Consider the following 12,699-nt stretch of genomic DNA (forward strand, 5'->3'; position numbering starts at 1 on the left):
ATTGCCATGCAGATGCTGCAACTTCTCATGAGTGTGTGTATGAAAGCGAGTATTCATAAGAGTTGAAGTTGAATGTGTGTGTGTGTGTGTGTGTGAGAGAATACCACATGTAATTTGCATCCCGAAATTTTGCAGTGAAAGTTGCTGATGCAGCAAATGAAACTTTGATTTGTAGCTCAGCTGTCCCGTTATACAAGTATGCACATTGAGGTTATGTTGTGCTCGCTAAATGAGTGCACAACTGAGTGTGTGAGTGTGTGTGTATGAGTGCAGTTTAGTCACGTAGAAAATGTCGAGTGCTTCCCGTAGTTCTATGTAGGTGCTTGCAGGATGATTCGGCGCACTAATGAATCATGCCACCTCATTAGAGCAGCATACCCCAAATTGTTGACGGTCGTTAGGGTATCCAAATGTCGTGGTGGTAATGCAGCTTGTTGTTGATATCTCAGATGACAGCGCTTCCCACTTCCGGGGTGGCCATTAAATTCCGAGCACGAACTGACTTTAATGAAATACGTTGCGATACTCTTCAGATTCGCTTGTGTGCAAACTTTCGATTGCGAGTTTGCATTTGAATTACAGATTGGCAGATTCGTGAATTACACCGAATCAATCTTTTAATTAAATTAATCTTTAATTTTAATTGCATTTCCATTTGCTCTTCCATTTCCATTTCGGTTTCAGTTTCATTTTCAGTTTCAGTTGCCATATCCGCTCAAGTTTGGTGTCATCTATCAAGGTCTATTAGCAACCACGAACAATATCATCTTGTTTCCCGGAATTACAACTATTTGTAACTTTGGTCATTCCAATTGCCCAATCGATGAGGAACGTGTTTTTTTCGACCGCCCCCGACGATGTTCGGACTGTGCAAGGACGAATGAATGTCCTCATAATGTGTGATCAGGAAAAGTTTGTGCCGGCGGGCGAAAGTTTCAAACGAGTTTGTCGAGCAACGAACAAAGCTTAACAAAGTGACAAATTTGTGGTAAATCTACAAGAATATGAAATTAAATTAACATCGAACAGTTGGCCAACTTTATCAAGAGTCTCTCGCGTTGCTTCACGCGGTCAGCATGATGGACGGGCTGATTAGAACCCATCTATCGCCTAGAGACAACATTTCTCTCTCAGCTTCTCTCTCTCTCTCTCTCTCTCTTTCTTTATCTTTTAGTGGCACAAACTTTTGAAAGATGTTTGGGCAAGGCCCAATTTGATGGATGGTCTGTTCGAATGGCATCTGAATCAAGTCCGAATTTAATGATTTAAAGGCGGCAGAGAATGGAAAATTTTATTAGCCATTGTAGCTGCCGACTGCCGAAAAAGAGCAGCATAAAAAGAGAAGTTGCGAGCCGCACTTGGGCAACAAGACAAACGCTTGCAACAAAGCTACTTTTATATACGAGCATGACAAAAAGCTTAAAGCCGTATTCATACATTTAAACGAATGTGTGCGTGTGTGTGAGTGTGAGTGTGAGTACTCGTACATTCTCTTGATCCTGCGGCTGTTTCTAATATTCTCAAATCTGGCATTTGGCTTAAATTTAGTGTTGGCATTACGAGCCGGCTAGTTTAGTCGATGTACAAGGGACTAGGGGAGGCGAAGGGCGTGGTCGTGGTCGTGTGGTCACTGGTCACTTGGTCAGTGTGTGTGCGTGTGCGTGTGCTTCTCTCCAGGATCGGAGGCCACTCGCTTCTAATAAAGACTTGAAGATACGACACAGTCGCTTAGCATAACAATGGCAACATGTATTTATACGTGGAGTGCAGTACAGTGAGATCTGCCTAAGTTGACTGTATGCCACTCAAGATATTTATACACACAGAGCTGTAACTCCTCTGGGAGTGCTTGCATCTAAAGGACATGCTGGCTTTGATGTTTGTCCCTCGAGGGATAAAGCACAATGCGGGCGTTGTCTCTGTCTCTTGTTTCTCTTCTGCCTCGTTCGGTGGCTGCGTGTCCTGTATCCTGTGCCGGGCATTTGCATATTTTGTGTGTCACATTTTCATTTATTGCCTCGAAATCCTGCAGCGTTCATTTAACACATGCCTAGGATGCAGCAGCAACATCAGCTGCAGCTGCAGCCTTTGCAGCAACAGCAACAGCAACTCTTTGCGAATAAATTAAATTGACAATGCAATTCGTGCGTGCGTCTGTCAGTCCGTCTTTCAGTCGGTGTCTGCAACAATGTTGCGTTATTTTAATAAAAATCGATTTCATTTTTTTTACCCCCCCTCTATTTTTTTCGTTTTAATATTATTTTTGTGCCATCACAAAAGCTGTACATAGCACGTGCTATGTGTTTCTTTTAATGACATTCAAAAAGAGAGATGCGTATTTTTTTTATTTTGGTGTTGTGCTTTCAAATTCATATGAATGCAGGCAAATGCAAATGCTGTTGTTGATGATGATGGCGATGAAAAGCGGGTGGAGCGGGTGAAGAGGAGACAAGTTTCTGGTGTACGCAGCCACATCCGGAATGCGAGTGGAATGCGGCGGAAATGATTTTTGGTTTTATTTGCTTTGCGATAAGAAATATGTCAATGCCAATAAAAGGACATATAAAATGGCCATAAAAAGTATGTCGAGATGTTTCAACAAATTTCAGCAAGGTGCCACAACCAACGGCAGCAAGGCAGCAACAACGGAGGCAACAAATCAAATCAATAACCTTGGCTCCGAATCCTGGTCTTTGTGTCGGAAGCCCGTCACGACAAATTTTTATGGTGCGCATGGAACGGCATTAAAACCAACGTGGCGTATACGCAACAATTCAATTACTGCACAGCCCATAATTAATTCCTTGGTCTGCGTTCAAAGATGGCGCAGCATAAGAATACGAAATGCAATTTTAAATTACTTTCAAGGCGGATGGCAAAAGAGTTTTCTTTATTGAACATTGCGGTGAATTATTAAGCAGCTGTCAAATGACTTTCATATTAATATTTTCGCCTGAGTGACGACTTAAAGCGTGTTGAGCTGGTATTAAATAAATGAAAATATACGTGATGCCACCTAAGGGAGAGCCACAGTGTCTCCTTTGCCAGTTGCAACTGCTTGCCTGAACAAAAATAGTAATTTACATGCTGAAGTTTTCACACCGATGAGCACAAAACACAAGCAGAAGCAGAAGCACAAATACGGAACCCAAAGAAGTGACGTGCCAAGTTCGTAGTTCGCAGTTCGTTCTGTTGCGGTTGCAGTTGCACTCACAAAAAAAAGGGCAGCTAAAAAACATTCGCTTGCATATGCAGAAAACGTTTTCCCCTCAGCCTTTTGGGAAGGTGTCTGCAAGGTGTCGTCGCTGCTATCCGAGAGTTAGGTTAGGGGCTTCACTCACATGGCTGACTTCCGCTGATGCTCACAATGATGCTCATGATGATGCTGAGTGTATCTGGCTCGGAAATTAGCAGCGTGCGCACTGGCATTGTCACACAAATAACGTATACGCAGCGTGCGCTCTTTAAACTCACTTTAAATGCCGCCCACTCTGATACGACTGACAACTGAATGCGAATGTGAATGCGAATGTGAGTTATTCCCATTCATTTATGCTGCATTCAATGTTGCTGTTGCCGATGCTGTTGCTTGTGTTGTTGCCACTTTGATGGCAGCAACTCCATCAGGAAATCAGCAGCTCTCGGCTGCAAATGATAGCTGATGACATGCTCACAGTGTTGCCTCCAGCGCTGGTTGCTCTGCAACCGCAGTCCATTTGCAGCACACACAAAGGCTGCTCCTCAAGATGTCGTTAGCTTGCTTCAGCTGCTGCTGATGCTGCCTTTGACATTGCAGCTGTCAATGTGGTACGATGAAGAATGAACCAAGTCAGCTTGATATGTTCTGCATCGAATTGATCTATTTACAGGCTGTTTTGGGCGGTGTTCTTTGCTATGAAAAGAAAAGAGTTGCACGTACTCAAAGGGAACCTGGCTTAAATTACTAACCACACATGCTGAACGCAACGCATTTAAGACTCGCCTTAATCATATTAAAAATAGAGGAGGAGGAGCAGCAACCAGAGAAATTACAAGCTGCAACTTGTGACGTGATGTCAAGCGCTTGCAAGTGTCTTGCACGCATTCAAAGGCGGCACAAAAAGTGGCAAAAGAACTGAGGCTGAGACGACGAAGCTCACACAATACGGGCTCCCATATTTCTTGAAGGCATTCAAGGCACAAAATGTGCATTCACTGCAGCCTGTCACAGGCTGAGAAGAGAATGAGAAAACTTGGGGCGGGAGGGGGAAAGTCGCTATAAAAAGGACAAAACAGACGGTCGCGATTGTCGCCACACTTGGCCAAGTTCGCCAGTCGTCTGATTACCGCTCCAAAAGCGGCAGCCGCAGCAGAGCCTGGAGCTGCAGGCGAACGAACGTCTTCCTCCCTCTGCTCTGCTCCTTGTCCGGATTGTCGTCGTCCTTGTCGCGTAGTTGTCATCGCCAAGCATGTGGCGGGTGGAGCTGCATTTCCTTAAACACATAAAACTGTTTTAGCGCTTCCTTTTCAGCCTTTTCAGTCCTTTTGGCGAGGCGTTAATGGGCATAAAAACCCAACATAGATCTACGAGGGCTCAGCGTGAGAAATGCAGCAGTCACGCTCCCCTCTATCCACACCCTTCTACTCCATGAAACCGCACACTCTGCACACTGCAATGCCAACAAAAAGCAGATACAAAGAGCGAGTCTGTCGCACTGAGCACTAAACACGTCCTTATGCTTGTGGCAACTGTTACGCAAGTCGTCGTCATCGTTGTCGTTGTCGTTGGTCGACGGCGTATTATCGCGCCACCTAACTCCTCATTTGCAGTCGTTTGTAGTCCTTGCTGTAAGCGGATAGGGTTGTGCACCAGTCCCTGCCACGTTGTAACTGCCACGTTGCCGCCACCACCATCCGGGCAAGTGCAGCTAGAAGTGGCAATTCACTTCAATGTGTGAGCTGGCCGCCTTTTTTGCTGTCTCCTTAAACGATTGTCCCGCCACTGTGACTGCGTTGAATCCTTTGTCCTCTCGCGATAAGCTTATGTTACTGCCACACTCCTTCTCTTTCTTACAATGTTTTCTCTGACTGTTTGCTGGCAAAACAATGAGTGAAAATACAACTAATTAGATCGAGTTCACAGCTAGCCAAAAATAAATCTAAGTGCATCGGATTGCAAGGCCAGGAATTGAATTTCATTTTGCAATTGCCTTCATAAATTATTTAGCCTTTAGTTCATTATTTCTGTAGCAATAAACTTCATTCGAGAGCACGTTTTTTTCCCCATTCTGCCCCTCGACTGAGAAGCTCTCTCTCTCTCTCTCTCTCTCACCACATGGCCAAGAGTGGCGGAGACAAATTGCTAGGAACAATTTTGCACAGCAAGCTGTTTGCCAATGCTGCTGCTCCTCCAGCAGCGCAGTCTGTTTCCGTTCCTCACTTTTGTCCGCTTTCTTCCTCCTTCTGCTGTCCGGACTCTTTGTGATTTCTGTTCGCTGTGTCGAACAATTGCTGGAAATTAATTTCACATTTGACTCCTGGTGCTAGCGCAGTCTGTTGCTCTCTCTCTCTCTCTCTCTCTCTCTCACTCTCTCGCCCTCTCTCTCTCTCTCTCTCTCCGTTGCTGTCTCTCTCTGGGTAACTGCACTTATGTACAAAAGGCACTTATCGTGAGTGGGACTCGCATCCGCTTCCGCACTCTTTCTCCTAATGCACACCATTGCCAATCGCCATTGCCATCGCCATAGCTGAACACTGACAGCTGCAGTCGAGGAGAGGAGCAGGGAATGCTGTTGAAATGGAGGTGGCAGCGAGAGCTGCACAGATGGCGCAAATATTTGCACAGCGTGCGCACAGCTCGGGAAATGAGCTGTATGCAGTTCCGTTCACTATGCCAGACTCAGTCTCCGACAGCGTTGCAGACTATTCCTCCTCATGCTAAACGCATTAAAATGTGCGCATTAAAATGTGAAAATTTGATCAAGTTGTTGCAGTTGTATAGTAGTTGTGTGCTCTGATTAAACAAACACTCCGGCTCCTCTCTGCATGATTCTAGCTCCTGGCTAGGAGCAGCAGCCGCAATCACTTAGAGCGCTTTAAGGCGCCAGAATACTCCAAATATGTTGACTACGAGTATCTGCAGGCTCGAGTTGATTTCGACGTGGAGGCCACATTAATTCCTCGAGTTTGCTTTTGGCATTTATACTCCTATTCGTATTCGCATACGTATTCGTATTCGTAAGAGTAGAACATGTATTCGTACTCATTCTCGTTCCCCGAAAAACGCTTCAAACGACGAGCAAACAACTTGAATTGGGGCGTCTGCTGTCCTGTGGCAGTCTCAGGCAGCAAAGAGCACAGACGAAGGCAGAGACAGAGACAGAGGCAGAGACGGAGGCATGTGGCATGTCGTTGATGCGATAAAGTGCTGCGGCAGACATTTTTAGCGCCATGTTGGCCGTCATTACAAAGTCGATCTAATTATACACAACGAGTAGCGCCTGTTATTGTACCAACGCCTTCTGTTCTCACTCTCCACTCTCCATTCGCCACTCTTCTTTCTGCCGCTTCCGTTGAGTGTCCAAAAAGCGGCAAGGCAGAAAAAGTACCAGCCAAATCTATTTGTATGCGAATCCTTGTGGCTTGTTTTTGTTTGTGTTCCCAGCTCGCGTTGAAGGACGAGCCGAAGAGTAGAGTAGAGGGGGACGCTTACACCAATCGCTTGAGTGCCTTGAGCCAGGCAATGGGGATTTGCATTAGGCGACCCTTGTGGTGGCACAGCCACGCCTACACAAAAGAAAAGACACCAAAAGCCAGAATTAGAATCAGAGACAACACAAAAAGAACAACAAAAAAAGAGAGCGCAAATCAAGCGCGAAAGTGTGAGAACCATTGAATATTCAATCCGAGCTTAATCCCCGTTCATACGAAAAAGATTTGCGTGTGATTCCCCTTTTGAAAGTCATGCAACACGCAGCACCGCAACCTGATCTGATGGGCCTCCTAAGCATACAATTGCCTGACTTTTGTGCAGCTTTGCAACTGATTAAACTGCTCCCCTGCCTTGCCGCCATTGGCCAATTGATGATCCCCCACTGTTTAACCAGCGGAGCTTTAGTTGGGCTTTAACTACCACGACTGAGCACACGTGGCCACGTGCCCATGTTTATGAAGCCAACTGGGCCACATGTCGCCATTCATGCAGCCAACGTCAACGGCAATGCAGCTGCCCCCTCGACACAATTGGCTCACTTCCCATTCCCCTTTCCCCTTCCCGCTTCACCTGGAGCACCGCAACAACACCGCACACAGTCCACAGTTGGTATCTGTCAGATTAATGCCGTGCATTCATCACGTGGACGACGGACAACCCGTGACATACAAGCCAGGCAAACAGAAATGCAGTTAAATTGAATTCTCTGTCCGCCCATTCAATGGGAGTTCCACCCACTCGCCCCAACCACTCTCTGTTCCAGGAGCAAGTGCATGTGTATTCAATTAGGAAACTTACACGCCCACAAAGGCGATTTGAAGCCGGGTAATGCTCATATGAATAGAGGCAGCCTAGGGGCCTTTTGGCTGCCAGCTTAAGCTCTCAAGACTCAACTGCAACTGCGATTGTGATTGTGATTGTGATAGAGTCAGTGACTGCAAGTGTAACTGTGACTGTTGGAGAGACTAACTGTTAAAGGGATAACTGTACTCCAACTTCTGCTTTAAGGTTTCTTACAAATTAACTTTTTACTTATTTCAAGTAGATGCCTTCAGAATTTCAAGAGAAGATTCCAAAAACTTTTGAAGCTGTAGGTGATTTAGAGTGAATGTGTTGAGCAACGAAAAAAACACAAATTATTTAGAGGTCCGCCAATTTATTGCTGGTTATCCAACTCTTAAATCGTAGTTCATGCTGTCGCCATGCTCTTTTCTTACATTCAACAAAATTGTAAATCGAGACTAGTAAAATTTCCTTAAATAACATTGTGACTTTTGTTGCGACTAAAACAGTTACTGTGACTAATGAAAACTGTGACTGTAATATCAATTTTAACGATGGCTGTGTGTGTGATTGTCTTGGCAACTGCGTCTTGCGCTTATGGCAGTGCAACTTACTGGATTACGCTTTTCATCTTAATGCCATCATTAAGCGCACCTGCAGCTGTGTGTGTGTGTGTGTGTTTGGGGTGCTCACGTGAGTGTTCGTACGAGTATTTGTTGGTATGTGTGTGGACCACAATTAAAACGGAAACGCATACTTTCCATTATTTGCACAAATAACCAGAAGATATGCACTCAGGCACGCATATACTTAATACCCTTTCTCTCCGCACTTCTACACCGCAAAACACAGCCGTCTACCTCAATCTCTGACTCAGTTCTTACCTCGACTCGACTTGGTTGGACTTCCCTTTCCCCCCGAGGGCTGTGACTCAGCTGCAGCCCTCGCTCTGGGCTTGCTCTCGAGTGTTTGAACGAACTTTTGCATTGTGAGAGTCGTAAATATTTGCAAACCGTTTAATGCTCGTTAAACGATGCCAATAACTGCCACGCAGAGACTACGAGAGGCCGCCAGACACGCACGTCGACACACGGACATAATAAGAGAGAGAGAGAGGGAACAGCAAGTGGAGATGGAAATGGAGATGGAGACTCACATCGCAATGCCAATGGCCCCCAGGCACGTGTGTGCGAATCGCCTTTGCCAGCTTGCAACACACACTGTCTGTATGTGCGTATGTGTGTGTGTGTGTGTCGTGGCAATGCATGTGGCATTTATGTAAATGCTTAAACTGGTAAGAAAACTTTGGAATAACGTGCATGCAGCAGCACGATCCGAGAGCTCTCAAGAATCCGAGTATCCTTTGTTATTAAATACGTTAAGAAACTATGTATTAAAATAACAAAAGCATTTTGTGTATTAAGAATTTAACTTGATCAATTTCCCAGATAACTTTCTGCCTGAAAATTGTGATTAAACCAGAGTGAATTTCAGTTATTTAATTGGCCAGGGAATAAGTCTCACTTCTCTGGCTCGTACAGAAATATCTTTCCTAATTATTTCTATTCATTTAGACATAAATTCACTTGTCTTATTCAAGTTACAAGCATAAAAAGTTCATTTCATTGTCTTCCCATTCATGAATTCTCTCTGTAGTTTTCAGAGTTGGCTTGCAGCTGGCAAAGTTAGACAATAACTTATGCCAAATTTATTAGAAATGCGTCGAGTCGAGCGGTAACTTAATAAGTTTTGGTTAAACTCGTGTGTGGCATATTTGCACGGGTACTCGCATTCATTTGCGCACTCACACTCGCACTCGCACTTGTTCTCGTATTCATCGCATTAGCACTTCGTTGCCAGGGCATCAACTATCAAAAATGTTGCCGGATTAGTTTTCCCACGTTGAACTTTCGAGTAACTTTGGTGATGCGCCCCCCGCGGAGGGAATTATTTATCCATTTGCACAAGGTGAGAGTTCTCTGGTTAGTGGCAACTTTTCATTTGATAACTCACACTTGTAAATTAATAATTCTCACTACGAGAACATAATTTCTAGTAGCTTAAAGTTACACTTCTGACTAGAATCTAACAAGCTAAAATAGTTCTCAGAGTGATTCGCTCTATTCATCTATTTATGCATATAATTCAAACTGTACTTTGGCTATTCAAATCTCATCTAAAGACTAGACATTAAATAGCTTGCTTCTCTCATCAATTTTACATAAAATAAAAACAGATGTTTCCATTCACCTGCTGCATAATATCATACTATTATAATAAACGTTACAAAGAAAAATTATTGCGTGACGCGATTCTCGTCGAAATCCTTTGTCCGATTATCTCGAACCCTAAACAAGAAACTGGCGAGTTCTTAGTGTCATGCTTGGCAGCTAAAAGCGGAAAGCAAAAAGCAGAGAGCAAAGAGCAGGCTAATAAAGTCCTGACACAGATTACACTGTTATGATGTTACAGTGTTGAGGGCGGTGGAAAGCAACCAACGAAAAGAGTTGTTTGCCTCTCAGATTATCACTTCATCGAAACTGATGTTATTTCGCGGCTTTGGACCGTTTCTTGTCAACAACTTTTTAAACGCACTGTGGCTCAGTATACCAAGCGAGAGTTCCCCAAGGATGTGATAATAAACAAACTATTATAAACATTTGCATAAATTCTTATTGGGGTGGAGAGACGAAAATCAATTAAGCATTTAACTGAAAAATCCCCAAAAATAAATAGTTCTTTCATACGAGTTTGTTACGCTAGAGTGAAAGGAGATTTCACTTGACAACATTTAAAATTGAATAAATATGTTTGCGTAGGTGCGGGGCAAAGTTGAGTATACGACGCGTGTGTGAGTGCGTCTGTGTGTGTGTGTATGTGTGTGTGTATCGTTGTGGAAACACATGAAAGTATTGTAGAAAGATACATGCGAGTATGAATTTGAAATAAACTCGATTCTTCCGCACAAAATCCTTCGAACATGTGCACCACCAACACCACCATACAGAAGCGTACAAATGGATGTAAACCACATGTACACATACACACACAGACACATAGACTCACCCACACTACAGAGATGCCGCGTAGAGCAGAGCATAAGAAAGTTCAAGGCTTATGCCGGTTGTGGCAAATGTTGACATGTTTGCCCCTTCGCTAGCTCCAAGGACTCACTGAGGCGTGCTGCGGGAATAATAATGGGAGCCCGGTTCCACAGTTTCCCAATTCCACAGCTCCTTATGTGGTTGTGGAAGCTATGGGAAAATAAAAATGCAGAAGCAGAAGCAGAACAATAACAATACAATACACACACATGCATACACACGCAGAAAAAACAGAAGGAACAGAAGCAAAACAAAGCAAAGAACGGGGTCGAAGAAGTGCAGAGAAAGAGAGAAAGAGGAGAGTGGGGAAACAAAGCGAAGTCGGGGCAGTTCTGGCAACCACTTAACCAAATAAATCACAAAGTAAATACCATCTATTGTTTCTAGCAGCAAAAACTCATGAAAATTTATTGCACTCGTCCCACCCGCACATTGCCCAGATCCGTTCATATATGTTATACTATATGTATATATACCAATATACTATATAATAATGGAAAGGCCTGTCAGAAAGGCCATCAGGCAGCGGATTGGGCAAGTAAACGATTTTAGATGCTGACTTATTCCATATTTAAATTAAGTATCTCAATTTATTGTCAACTTGCAGTTTACAAGCAGCAGCTTGGCTAAAACTTGCCAAATTTTGCGATTACAAAAGACTACCACAACAAGCAGAAGCCGAAGGAGAAGCAAAAGGCCAGGAAGAACAAGAAGAACAACACCAGCTCAAGGACAAGTGAAAATTTGAATGTAAATGTCGTTTAAGGCGGGAGAATCGGAAGAGAGCTCTTAATGCAAAATCACGTCCTGCCATTCATTTTTCCATTAAGACACGAGAGTCAACAACATTAACTTAAGTTACCTGCCACAACTTCGTCCCTTTCCCTGTTCCTTCGACTTCACCTTGGCTTGTCATGATGGCGATAAGAGCTGAGTAATTCATTTTTATGTACTACCCAAGCGGAAAAGGGTTGAGCCCACACACTCCCAGTCGAAGCCCCTATGGATGTCATTAGCTATTTATCTGCAAATTACATTAAATAAATACAAGTGTTTCAAGTGAACAAGTTAGATCAAGTCGCAATCGAATTAGAATGAAGGAGAAAGCGTGATCGGAGTTATACACATGATATATCTAAGGACTTTTTAAGGACATTGCGTGGAGGAAGCTACGAGTAAAACCGCCGTTGCGGTAATCTGTACATAATCTTCACATTCCAAATGCGAATCCTCTGTATTCGGTATTCAGTGAGTCGCAAGTAATTGTCTGGTTTACTCCTTCGGCATGTGGAGCGTGGGAGGCATGGGAGGCGTGGGCGTGGCTCAGTTATTCATTCATCATTGTTGAGTCTTATTGTGAATAATAAATGTTGTTTTATCCATGCCGACATTTTAATTTGTTGATGCTGGTTTCTGGTTCGGTGGTTTGTTGATTTTGTAATTTGTCAATAATTACATCGGGCTCTGGTTATGTGGTTTGTTTGTTAAAGTAAAGCGTATGCGAATGCAAATTGTAAAATGTGAATTCTACTTTGCATACACTCGAACTCGAACTCGATTCAGCATTCACATCGCAGCCCAGGGCATTTGAAAATCTCTAATGCGCCATAACTTGGCTTTAAGTGTATGCAGAATTTACTGGAAAATCTATTACCGTAATACAAAATAATCCTTTGAAGAGACAAAGTTTTGTTTTGCAAATATTCAAATGCAATTATAGAATTCTGTGAACTATAATTGATTGTAAATACAGATAAACTTGTAATTATGTCAAACTGTTTCCGAATTACAGCCAGAGTTAGACAAATAAAGTCTAAGCCACAATCCATCAGTCAGGCATTGGCATTTCCCATTTTTGTGGAATGGAGAGTGCAAAGTGTTTGGCACTTTGTTTGCGGATTATTGTAACCGCTGCTCGAAATGGGCAAGCCACAAGCTAAGGGTCCTCTTAGTGGCGGCTGAGTGGGCTGAGTTAGTTGGCTGGCTGGCTGGCTGGCTTACTTGTCATAATTTACTTTAAATAATGTAGACAAGATGTGCATGCGCCTGCCTGAAATTAGGAATTTAATTAAAATCTCAAATATTAAAATGGAATTAAAGCGCCAACAGAAGCAGCAAAGA

At 43.6% G+C, this 12,699-nt stretch overlaps 1 protein-coding gene across 1 annotated transcript in view; it reads left to right on the plus strand.

The window, feature by feature from the left end:
* LOC117576240 (fatty acyl-CoA reductase wat-like) overlaps window positions 1–12,699 on the plus strand; it is a 103,801-nt gene that overhangs the window by 3,780 nt on the left and 87,322 nt on the right. The window lies entirely within an intron of this gene.

The sequence above is a fragment of the Drosophila albomicans genome, chromosome 2R (genome assembly GCF_009650485.2).
Source record: "Drosophila albomicans strain 15112-1751.03 chromosome 2R, ASM965048v2, whole genome shotgun sequence".
In the NCBI taxonomy this organism is placed as follows: Eukaryota; Metazoa; Arthropoda; class Insecta; order Diptera; family Drosophilidae; genus Drosophila; species Drosophila albomicans.